The following is a 13,170-nucleotide window of genomic DNA, read 5'->3' as shown; positions in this document are numbered from 1 at the left end:
CAAAAGAATGTCAACTCCATTCTAAGAAGCGTGTGCGTATCCTCGCATCATGAAATTTTATAGCATTCTGATCATATTTTCTACATGTTTCTTACCCATCCCTCTTTTAGAAAATAAGGTTAAATGATAGAAGACTTCCTTCATTGGGATTGTATTCGAGGAAAATATCTTGCGGGAATTCTCTGTGCTCCAATGCTGATGTAAGTACCTATTGTATATCACTATATTTTTACATCAGCATGTATTTTGTTAATCGGCATGAATCCAACCTTTATCTGATCTAAAATTAGTTGTAGCAAAATGTTAAAGGCGCCAATGTTGATTTTTGTAAAGAAAACTGTCTAGTAGTTTTGCATACTAAGCTGCATGAGTGTACTATCTCATATCATGCACATTACTGAATTGTAGTGCTGCTCTGGTTGCCCATTCATTCATTGTGTCAATGTTGCTTTCATATTTCCTTACCTGGCTGATGATAGATGTGCCATATTGTGTTAATTTCGTGTTGGCTAGTTGCCCAAACATTCGTTGTGCCAATGTTGCTTTCCTATTATCTGACTTGGCCAATGATAGAAATGCTAGTGTCTTAATTTGGTGCAGGCTGCTGAAGATAAGAAGACAAACTCTGAAAACAGCAAGGCAACCCAATTGTTTCTTTCCAATAAATCTAGGCCAGGTAATATGGCAATAACTCATGATTAATCTATTTGGTTCCCCTCCTAATTTATGTTATGATGCAGAGGTCGAGGCACTCTCCAATATCAATAATACAAGCCTACCAAAATTGCCATCTGAATCTATTCAGTATCCTCTGTCTCGAATGCAACGGACAAAATGTATGTTTGTGAACCAATTAATGGCTGAAGCAATGACGGAAATGGTGGAGGAATCAGAGGTGCAGAGTCGTGCGACACAACAACTGATCAATGTTTTCAGAGACTATAGCAAAGCAGCAAGAACTTGCCCACATGCTTATGGGCGTCATCCATGCTGAGGTTGCAGATTGTGACGTTGTGGATTGTTAGGTTCTGTTCATTTATTTGCACTGGCGTCAATCTTTGATCGCCCAATGGATGTAATTTCCTATAATACATGTTGGATGTGCAACATTTTTCCCTGTATGTCGTACCTTTGCTTGATCAATTTTGGTCCTATGCATAATTTCTCATCGTAATGGGCTCAAATTATCTAATTTGGCCTAAAGACATGTATGAACTTTAGTGAGCCCATTAAGTTAATGGGCCGTTACCAGGCCGAAAGTTAATGGTCCACCCTCTTAACTCCCGGGTTGTTAACAGGCCGACATCAAAGCGGGCACCAGGTGGGCCCAGTTGATTTCATGGGCCATTAACAGGCCGTTACTAAGTTCGGGCTACATATGGCCCAACTATACTGTGGGCCTTTAGCAGGCTGAAAGAGACAACGGGCTTGTACTGGACCATGAAGAGCATGAGCCGCTAAGAGGCCGAAAGTTGGGTCGTATTGTAAATGGGCCAACTGTGTTGTGGGCCTTTAGCAGGCTGAAAGAGAAACTGGGCTGGTATTGGACCATGAAGGGCATGGGCCGTTAAAAGGCCAAAACTCAGGTCCGACTACAAATGGCCCAACAAATATATGGGCCGTCAACAGGCTGAAAGACACACCGGGCCGGAAATTGGCCCAACACTTAAATGGGTCGCTAAAAGGCCGAAACTCAGGTCCGACTACAAATGGCCCAACTGATTTATGGGTCGCCAAGAGGCTGAAAGACACACCGGGCCGGAAATTAGCCCAACATTTAAATGGGTCGCTAAAAGGCCGAAAGATGTACATCGTGAAAATTGGCCCATCCACTGAATGGGCCGTTAACAGGCCAAAATCTCATCGAGCCGATATTGAGCCCAAATATATAGCGGGCTGTTAACGGGCTCGAACTGATGATGGGCTGCAATGGTGTCAAATCCTTAACAGGACGTTGACGGGCCGAATTGGAACATCTCGTATGGGCCATGGTCTTAAATGGACCTGACACAAGTAGGCCTTATATGGGCCGGCCTGCTAATTTTTACTGGCCGGCCTTTTTCACCGGAATGGGCCACTGTGTCGACCTATCATAGGCGCCTCCTGTCCAATGAGTGGATGACATATGTCCCAATGGTGAGGCAACACATTTTTCCTCTGGCCAATGATGATTTTACACGTGGAAAATCCCCATTGGTCTGGGCTGTTAACGGGTTATCGGATCCAAAACCGGACCAGATAGCTTAACGGCGTTCAATTACGGTGGATGCCACGTGTCGGTCACCCTTGATGAAAGTACTTCTGTGACGCATGATTTATCGTCATGGAAGTGGACACTTACGTGATGATAATTTTGGTAATGTTATGGAACACTTCTACGACAGCACAGGTATGACTATCTTGATTCTGTCATAAAATCGTCATGGATGTACATGCATGACAAAAAATGCGACCTACTATGACAAACACGTATCATCACGGAAGTGTATTTTTTTGTAGTGTATTAAACCACCAGAATCTCTGACGGATGTCTTGGTACATCTTTGTACTATCGGGATGAATAGACAAAGGCGTATCATGAGCCTCTTTCATAACCTCCTGTGTCATATCATGGTTTTCCTCTGAACATGGCACCACTAGGCGGCCCTTGAAGTACAAGATGTCATCATCAGCAATAGTGAAGAACGAGGGCCTTCCTTCAGCGAGGTATCGCTTAAGCTTGTGGGCCTGAGAGTCATAATTCTGTAGCGCATTGACGCTGTCCACGAGATCAGGTTTAGCAACCAGGGTATTGAGAGAACCCTTGGAAAAAAATGGAGGTTCATCTTGCGGCACTCTGGAGGAGGGGGAGCGAGTGCACCCGGAGGAACTATATGGAGGTTCAGCATTCTGAATTCTTCAACAAGCGAGGGTTGAACTTTGTGAATCTGAAGATGGTTGCAGTAAGACTTGCGGCTCAAGGCATCAACCATTACATTAGCCTTGCCTGGTGTATAGGAAATACCCAAGTCAAAGTCTGCAACAGTCTCCATCCATCTCTGCTGGCGGAGGTTCAGGTATGGTTGAGTAAACAAATACTTCAGACTTTGGTGATCGGTGAAGATCTCGCAATGATTACCGAGAAGGTAATGTCGCCACTGTTTCAGTGCATGGATGATAGCAGCAAGCTCGAGGTCATGAACTGGGTAGTTCTCTTCATGAGGGCGCAATTGACGAGAGGCATAAGCAATCACTTTGCACTCTTGCATTAGGACACAGCCTAATCCTTAACAGGAAGCGTCATAGTAAATGATGAAGTCCTTCTTAGTATCAGGTGGAGCAACCACTGGGGCAGAGGTCAACTTGTCTTTGAGTGCCTGGAAACTTTCCTGACATTTGTCTGTCCATTGGAACTTGATGCCCTTATGAAACAGGTTAGTTAGAGGCCTGGCGATCTTGGAGAAGTTCTCGACGAATCGACGGCAATAGCTGGCGAGTCCGAGAAAACTTCTGAATTTCTTGACATTCTTTGAAGGAGTCCAATCGAGAATAGCCTAGACTCATTCAGGGTTAACGGAAATACCATCCTTAGAGATGACATGCCCAAGATAAGTTACTTCGGGAAGCCAGAGTTCACACTTGGAATACTTAGCATAGAGTTGATGCTCTCGAAACTTTTCCAGCACAAGACGAAGATGTTCATCATGTTCTTCTTTGTTCTTGGAAAATACAAGGATATCATCCAGATAAACCATGACGAACTTGTTGAGGTAATCCATGAATATATAGTTCATCAGACAAGAGAAGGTGGCCGGAGCATTCGTTAAGCCGAATGACATGACGGTGTACTCATATGATCCATATCAAGTCACGAAGGCGGTCTTTGGGATATCCTCTTCACGAACACGGATCTGGTGGTAACCCAACCTCAAGTCGAGTTTAGAGAACACTGATGAACCAGCCAGTTGATCATACAGGTCATTGATCAGAGGGAGGGGATATTTGTTCTGGAATGGTGTCTTGGTTAATAGGACGATAATCTTGGACTAATCGATTTGTCCCATCCTTCTTCTTAACAAAGATAGAAGGTGATCCCCAAGGAGAGCAACTTGGGAGAATGAAACCTTTGCAAAGACATTTGCCGATTTCCTCCTTAAGCTCAATGAGTTCATGCGGCGGCATCTTTTAGGGTCGTTTGGCTATAGGAGTGGTGCCTAGTTTGAAGTCGATGATGAATTCGACAGCTCTAGCAGGGGGAATCCCTGGAAGTTCTTCAAGAAAGACGCCGAGGAATTCACACACAACGGGAATGTTTTCAATGCCTTCGAGTGGTGCAGCATTCAATGCATTCAACGCATAAAGTCGTGCCTCGGCATTCTGAACCAGAGGAGCATTGTAGCTTATTATTTCGTCGGAAGGGCGTAGCAGATGGACGGTCTTAGTGGCGCAAACTATAGAAGCAGTATGCGCTTTCAACCAATCCATTCCTAGAATCAGATCAATGCTATAGGACTTCAATATGATGGGAGAGACAAGGAATTCCAATCCTTCGAATTCAATGGGGACGTCGTTGCAAATCATGGAGGTCCGGCATTGGCCCGCAGGGGTGTGTACTAATAGTGAAGCATTCATGTCCTTACATTTAATGTCGTGCAAGCATGCAAAATCTTTTGACATGAATGAATGCAATGCACCTATATCAAATAAGACGGATGCTAGTACAGAATTTACAAGGAGTGTACCCATCACAGTAGCATGCTGGTCTTGAGCTTCGTTCAGATCGACGTGGTTGGCATGAATATGACCATAAGACTTGGCATTATTGTAGCGGGGCTGGTTGCTTCCACGGCTAGCTGCTGGAAGGGCCAGTTGGTTCTAGTTCTGGTTGCATTCCCTAGCACGGTGTCCTGGTTGTCGACACCTGAAGCACAGACCAGTATTGGGAGTGGGAGCAGGAGCTCGGGGTGGTGGTGCTGGAAGCCTTGGCTGCCTAGGTGGTGGAGGAGGCAGACGAGGTGCAGCATAGGTCTGCCTTGGGGCAGGTGCAGTTGGCTGGTACATGCTGTTGGTAATCCATATCCTACGCTTCTATGAGGGCGGGCCCGAAGATGAGCCTGTGTCATGGTTGCGCCTATGAGAGCTCTGGTGTTCCTGCGGACCAGTTTCGACATTGATGGCCTTGTTCACCAAGGTGGCGAAATTGGCAAAGGCATGCACTAGTAGTGCGAGCTTGATGTCAGCTTGTAGTCCATCACGGAACTTCTTCTGTCTGCGAACATCAGTTGCAATGTCCTGTTCAGCATAGCGGGACAAGTCCAGAAACTCCCGCTGATAAGCTTCAATAGTTTTGTTGCCTTGTGTGAGGTTGCAGAACTCGCGCTTCTTTTGGTCCATGACTCCCTAAGGAATGAAGCGAGCACGGAAAGCAGCTTGGAAGTCTGGCCAGGTGATGATTGTTTCAACCGGCAGAGTACGCCTATGGTTGTCCCACCATTGAGCAGCAGGTCCCTTCAGAAAGAAGGAAGCAAAGGTGACATAGCTGGCAGGGGCTACATCAGCAGACTCCATCTCGTAGGTGATGTCATGGAGCCATTCATCAGCATCCAGAGGCTGAGTTGAGCTGCGGTAGATGGTTGGGTTGAGGCGCATGAAATCCTGCAGAGTCACTTGGGCTGGCTGCTGGTTCATATTGGGGCAAGGGAACTGGGCCATTATATTCTCCATGAACTGGCGATTCAGCTCGAGCTGTTGGATCATACCAGCCATGTACTCAGGTGGTGGTGGGGCATAGCCACCAAGACCACGACCACCTGGTCTAACCATCCTGCTAAAATTTAACAGGGGTAGTTCAGCATTGAGAAATTTGCAAAGACAAGAATCATTCATGATGAGACATGCATAAAGAAAGGAGCACGATAGATACTACATAGTAGTTGGCATATCTTACAAAAGGGATCATGCATAGAGTTCGGTACACAGAGTTCAGTACATAGACTAAAGACATCATAGGCGGCACGCAGGCTCACCGCGAATGCATCCAATACTAATAAGCAAGACTACATCAGTCCTAGGAGGAACTGTGGAGGTAGGTGTAGTCTGACAGCTGTTAGTGATGCGACGGAAAGTCCTCCACATCATTAGTCTGGGGTCCATGGATACTCTGGTGCAGAACCTGATGCTCTAGTGGCAGAAGAGAACCAAGTGTGGGAGAGTAGCCTCCCACATCTGGCCAGCCGACACCCTGGGGCATCACGGTCCTGGCTAGGTAGATCACAGATCGCGACAGCTCACCAGATCGGACCAAGGGGTGCAACTACGTCAGAGCATGGTAAAGGTGCTGACGGGTGGTGTACAACTCATGGTGAAGAGCTCGGTTAGCTCTATCCAGCCCATCAGCATGCAGAACCAGGTTCTGATGGTAGAAGGGCTCTCAGGTGATAGTGGAGTAGGCAGCAGTGTAGTATCCCTCCGCACCAACATCAGATGGGATAGCAATGTGCCTGAAAGGGGAGGTATCCAACTCCCGATACTCTCCACGAAGACGTGTTAGAGCAGTATAAGAAGCATCGTGGACTGCCATATCAATGGTCACTCCAACACCATGAGCAGTGTGCAGCACAGTAGTGGAGTCATACTCCCGAGAGTAGAGGTGGACGATGGCACGGTACTACTCCTGGTTAAAGTCCTGGTACTACTCGTACACGGTGCACTTAGGGTGCCCGCTATAACCCAGATAGGTCATCATCTCAGCTAGCACAGCAGGTGACCCTGGGACACCGATGGCCGTCGTGTGGCGCACGACCTGCCTCGTGGGTTCCATCTGAAAGAAAAGATGTTTCAAAGGAGTCAAATTACAGTGTGGTATTGTTCAAAATACGATTCTAAGGAATAGCTATGGCTTATCCAACTTTGGGGTGAATGTGGTCACGGGATCCTAATGTTAGAGTTAGTAATTTCATTTAACCCGAGTAGAAGACAGTTCAGAGTCCTAGAGTAAAGATCGATGAGTAAAGGATCCTAATACCACCCAAATGGCGACGTGGGCCCATAAGACACACAGCCATGTTAGTAAAAGTTTTGCACTGTCTAGACTCGACTTCGGACAAGGAGTGTGCAAGGGGGATTCCTACAAGCAGTCGGCTATGATACCAACTTGTGATGCCCCCGATTCAATCGTACACTAATCATACATGCAAACATGTACGATCAAGATCAGGGACCCACAGGAAGATATCACAACACAACTCTAAAAATAAAAATAAGTCATACACTCATCATATTACAAGATAGGGGCCTCGAGGGCTCGAATACAAGAGCTCGATCATAGACGAGTCAGCGGAAGCAACAATATCTGAGTATAGACAGAAGTTAAACAAGTTGACATAAGATGGCTAGTTCAAACTGGGATACAGTTTGAAAGAGGCGCAGGCATCCTGCCTGGGATCCTCCTAAACTACTCCTGGTCATCATCGACGGCCTGCACGTAGTAGTAGGCACCTCCAGTGTAGTAGGAGTCGTCATCGACAGTGGCGTCTGGCTCCTGGGCTCCAGCATCTGGTCGTAACAACCACATATAGAAAGGGGGAAAAGGGGCAAGCAAAGAAACCATGATTACTCATCCAAAGTACTCGCAGGCAAGGAACTACACTACATATGCATTGATATCAATGAAAGGGGTAGTATATGTGGACTGAACTACAAAATGCCAGAATAAGAGGGGGATAGCTAGTCCTATCGAAGACTATGCTTCTGGCAGCCTCCATCTTGAAGTAGTAGAAGAGAGTAGATGGTAAGTTAACCAAGTATCATCACATAGCATAATCCTACCCGGCGATCCTCCCCTCGTCGCCCTGTGAGAGAGCGACCACCGGGTTGTAACTGGCACTTGAAAGGGTGTGTTTTCTTAAGTATCCGGTTCTAGTTGTCATAAGGTCAAGGTACAACTCCGGGTCGTCCTTTTACCGAGGGACACGGCTATTCGAATAGATAAACTTCCCTGCAGGGGTGCACCACATAACCCAACACGCTCGATCCCCTTTGGCCGGACACACTTTCTTGGGTCATTCCCAGCCTTGAAAGATCAACACCTTGTAACCCTACCTAGGCACAACAGAGAGGTCAGCATGCCGGTCTAAATCCTATGCGCGTAGGGGTTTGGGCCCATCGCCCATTGCACACCAGCACGTTACGTGGGTGGTCGGAAGCAGACCTAGCCTCCCTAATACAAGAGCAGACATTCCAGTCCAATCCGGTGCACGCCGCTCAGTCGCTAATGTCAAGAAGGCTTCGGCTGATACCACGACGTCGAGTGCCCATAATTGTTCCCGCGTAGCTGGTTAGTGTGTATAGGCCAATGGCCAGACTCAGATCAAATACCAACATCTCGTTAAGTGTGTTAATTGACGTAACCGTGGACGCCGACCAGGGCCAGGTCCACCTCTCTCCTAGGTGTTTCAACCTGCCCTGTCGCTCCGCCACAAAGGTCCACTCAAAGGGCCGTCAGGACAAACGTCCTTTCGGTCCCAGTCTGTGAATCACTCACGGATACTCTACAAGCCGACCCGACTTTAGTCACCACATGTATCATGTATTATGTATATAAGTATATACCCGTGATCACCTCCCGAGTGATCACGGCCCAATAGTATAGCATGGCAGACAGACAAGAATATAGGGCCACTGATGGAATACTAGCATCCAATACTAAGCATTTAGGATTGCAGGTAAAGGTAACAACAGTAGTAGTAAGGACAGGCTATGCATTAGGATAGGATAAACGGAAAGTAGTAGCATGCTACACTACTCTAATGCAAGCAGTAGAGAGAAGAATATGTGATATCTGGTGATCAAGGTGGGGCTTGCCTGGTTGCTCTGGCAAGGAGGGGTCGTCAACATAGTAGTCATCGGGGCACCAAGAGCTGCGTCAGTCTCGTAGTCTACCGGAGAGAAGAGGGGGAAGAAACAATGAATAGAATGCAAAAAGATGCATAATGATGCATGACATGACAAGTAATGGCGCTAGGTGTGCCCTAACATGGTAGGAGGTGTTACCGGCGAAGGGGCGGACATCCGGGAAAGTATCCCCAGTGTTTCGCACTTTTGGATAGATGAACCGTTGGAGGAAAGTTGTGCGTTCTCTATGCTAGGGGTGTGTGGCGGATGAACGGGCTGTGTATCCAGATTCGTCTCGTCGTTCTGAGCAACTTTCATGTACAAAGTTTTTCCATCCGAGCTACGGTTTATTTTATATTAATTTTAAAAGATTTAATCAATTTTCTAGATTTAATAAATTAATTTAATTCAAAAATTACTTAATGCATCAACATGATGTTAGCAGTCAACGTTGATCGTTGACCTGGTCAACCTGACAGCTGGGTCCCACCTCTCAGGGACTGTTTAGCTAATTAACAATAGTTAATTAGGTTAATTAAACACCATTAATTGAGTTAATTAATTTAGTTAATTTAAATAGAATTAATTAAGTTAATTATTTAATTAATTAATTAATATTTAATTTTATCTATATATTTATTTATTTTATTTCTTATTTAAAAAAACGTTCTGGGGGATGGACCCCACTTGTCATTGGGCCAAAGGGCCACAGCGGGTCGGGCTATCGGGCACCCAGGCGCAGTTACGGGCGCCGGGCGTGCAGGCCCGAGGCCACCAGGGGGCGCCGGCCTCGACGGCGGCCAGAGCAGTACGGCGAAACATCAGCGAGGACGGGCGGTGGAGACGGCGCAGCAGTGGCTGCGGCTCGACGGGGAGCCGTGGTAGTGGCCGCGCGGTGGCTTGGCCGAAGTAACAGGGGGCGGCGCTGGGGAAGCGGGAGGTCACGATGGTGGACGGCGCACACGGGAATAGGGCAGCCATGCGGCAGTGGTAGCCGTGGGCGAGCGACGGACGGCGCGCAACAGCGTGGTCGTACGGGACGGACGGCGTGAGTGCGGTGGGCGCAGGCGGTGCAGTCGCGGTGAGCGCGAGGCGGAGCGGGGCATAGCGGGCCGATGCGAGCGGCGGCTGCAGCCGCAACAGGCGGAGCGAGACACGAGGGAAGGCGATGGAGCAAGGCAGCTGCGGTGAGGCTGAAGGCAGCGTTGGCGAGCGCGATGGCGCGGCCGGCAGCCAGGTGCGAGCGGGCGGGCGTGGCCATGGACGCGGGCGACAGCGGGCACGCAGGGTAGGACGTGTACTGAGGGGCGCACGCGCGGTCGACCGGGCGCGGCCAGGGCCATGGTGGCCGCGAGCGGGAGCTCGGGCGGCGGACGAGCGCGGCGACCAAACAGGGAGGGAAAGAGAGGTCGGGGGTTGGCCTCACCGGGGTGCGTAGGGAAAATGGCAGCGGGGCGTGGGGAGGACGGCGGGGACGACGGCGACGTAGGAGAGGCAGTCCAGCGAGGTTGCGATCCGGGCGGCAGCGACGTCGAGTGCCGAGGGAGAGGTCGTTCCCCCGATCCCGATATGTATCGGGGAGGGGGAGGGAGACGTGGGGAGAGGAGTGGGGGAAGTGGGTGGTTGGGTTAGGGTTTCGGTTGTGGGGGGAATAAGGGAGTGAGGGGCAGCCGGTTGGGTCGGCCTGGTGGGCCGAAGCCCAGTGGGGGGTTCCCTTTTTCTTTTCTTTTTTTGTATTTGTTTTGTTTTTTGTTTTTATTTTTTAATTTTATTTATTTTCCCTTTCCGTTTTAATTCATTTTAAAATATTTAGGCATTTTGTATTAGTGTGGTTCCTTCGCCATAAATACCTAGGCATTAATTGGCAGACTCCGAAAATTTTAGTTTTACTGTCTGAAAACTTTTGGTGTTTGACAAAAATCCAAATTTGAATTTGAATAGTTTTGATCCAACGCGAGATTAGCAAGAGTAACCGAGGTGACGTGGCATCGTTAACGTGGGATTACTGTAGCCTAATTATCCGGGTGTTACAATGGATCTCCAAGAGGCCATTGTATCGAGAATCAAGAGAGAGAGAGAGAGAGATGAAGCCATCTAGCTACTAACTACAGACCCGAAGTTCTACAAAGAACTACTCACACATCATCGGAGAGGCACCAATCGAGGTGGTGAACCCCATCCGAGATGGTGTCTAGATTGGATCTGGTGGTTCTGGACTCTGCGGCGGCTGGATGAATATTTCGTCGACTCCCCTAGGGTTCTAGGATTTTTGGGGTATTTATAGAGCAAAGAGGCAGTCCGGGGGGCACCCGAGGTGGGCACAACCCACCAGGGCGCGCCTGGGCCTCCTGGCGCGCCCTGGTGGGTTGTCCCCTCCTCGGGACTCCCCCAGGTGCAACAAGGGCGCAACATGTTCCTTCTGGTCCATCAAAAATCTCCATAAAGTTTCGTGGCATTTGGACACCTTCTAATATTGATTTCTGCAATGTAAAAAACACGGAAAAAACAAGAACTGGCACTTGGCACTATGTCAATAGGTTAGTACCAAAAATGATATAAAATGATTATGAAACATCCAAGATTGATAATATAACGGCATGGAACAATAAAAAATTATAGATACGTTGGAGACGTATCAGTATCCCCAAGCTTAACTCCTACTCGTCCTCGAGTAGGTAAGTCATAAAAACAGAATTTTTGATGTGGAATGCTGTCTATCATGTCATATCATATTCTTTCTTTATAGCAAGGACATTTGGACTTTTAGTTGTTCGAAGAAATAGTCTAGTTTTGACATGATAATTTAGATACTCAAGCATATCAACAAGCAACCACGTCTTTCAAAATATCAATGATAAAATAAGCTATCCATAGCCCATCATGCTCAAACATTGATCCATTCATGAAACACACTCGAATATTAGCTACACCCAATACTTAAGTACGATCATATTGCCTCCTAGTTGGTGCTTTTATAAGAGAAGATGGAGACTCAAAATAAAAATTGCATAAAGTAAAAAAGGCCCTTCGCGGAGGGAAGTAGGGATTTGTAGAGGTGCCAGAGCTCAAAGCGAAAAACTTAGAGATAAAAACATTTTGAGAGGTGTATCCATCCCACCAATGAAAATGACTTAGAGTTCCCAATACTTTCCATGCATAAATATATCATAGGCAATTCCCAAACAGAAAATAAAGTTTATTCCTTTTTCCACCATAACTTTCACTTTCCATGGCTAGCCGTATACATGGTTGCCCTCCATACCAACACTTTCCAAGGAATTTATTATTTGACAACATAAAGTAAATTCATTTTTTTGCATTTCAGGATTGGCCATCCCTAATACCTTTGCCTTACTCTCGTGCAATGACAAGTGAATAAACACTCATCTTGAGAATAACACATCTAGTATGGAAAATATTAGCCACCCCTCACCGCTCCGCGAGCGAAACTAACAAACAGAAGAGAAGTTTATTTTGAAAATTAGAGATGGCACATGCAAATTTGCTTAGAACGGCAAAATAATACCGCATATAGGTAGATATAGTGGATTCATGTGGCAAAACTGGGTTAAAGGTTTTTGGAAGCACAAGTAGTGATCATACTTAGTGCAAAATGAAGGCTAGCAAAAGATTGGGAAGCGGCCAACTAAGAAACGAATAATCTCATAAGCAAGCATTAAGCATAAATAACACTGAATAATGCACCACAAGTAGGATATAATTTCATTACATGACTATTTACTTTCGTACTTGCATAGGGAATCACAAACCATAACACCAATATTCTTAATAAAGCATAATTACTCATCAAGATGACTCACATATCACATCATCATATCTCAAAACTATTAGTAAGAAAGCGGGGATGCCACTCGGGGGCATCGCCAAGCTTAGCTGGTTGCTCATTTTTGGATAATAGCTTGGGATACCGGGGCATCCCCAAGCTTAGGCTCTTCCATCTTTCCTTCATCCATCGTAAGATAACCCAAAACTTGAAAACTTCAATCACACAAAACTCAACAAAACCTTCGTGAGATCCGTTAGTATAAGAATAATAAATCACTACTATAAGTTTTGTATCAAACCAATTCATATTTTATTCTTGTATTATATCTACTGTATTCCAACTTTTCTATGGCAAAAACTCATCGAAGGAAACCATAGAACCATCAAAATAAGCACACAACACAAAGAAAACAGAATCTGTCAAAATAGAAGAGTCTGTAGCAATCTGACAATTTTGAATACTTCTGTAACTTCAAAAATTCTGAAAAATTAGGACGACTTGACAAATTTTTA

Source organism: Triticum urartu, chromosome 4A (genome assembly GCF_056163025.1).
Source record: "Triticum urartu cultivar PI428250 chromosome 4A, HENAU_Tu73, whole genome shotgun sequence".
In the NCBI taxonomy this organism is placed as follows: domain Eukaryota; kingdom Viridiplantae; phylum Streptophyta; class Magnoliopsida; order Poales; family Poaceae; genus Triticum; species Triticum urartu.
The sequence above is the reverse complement of the archived record's forward strand: the minus strand, read 5'-3'. Positions refer to the sequence as shown.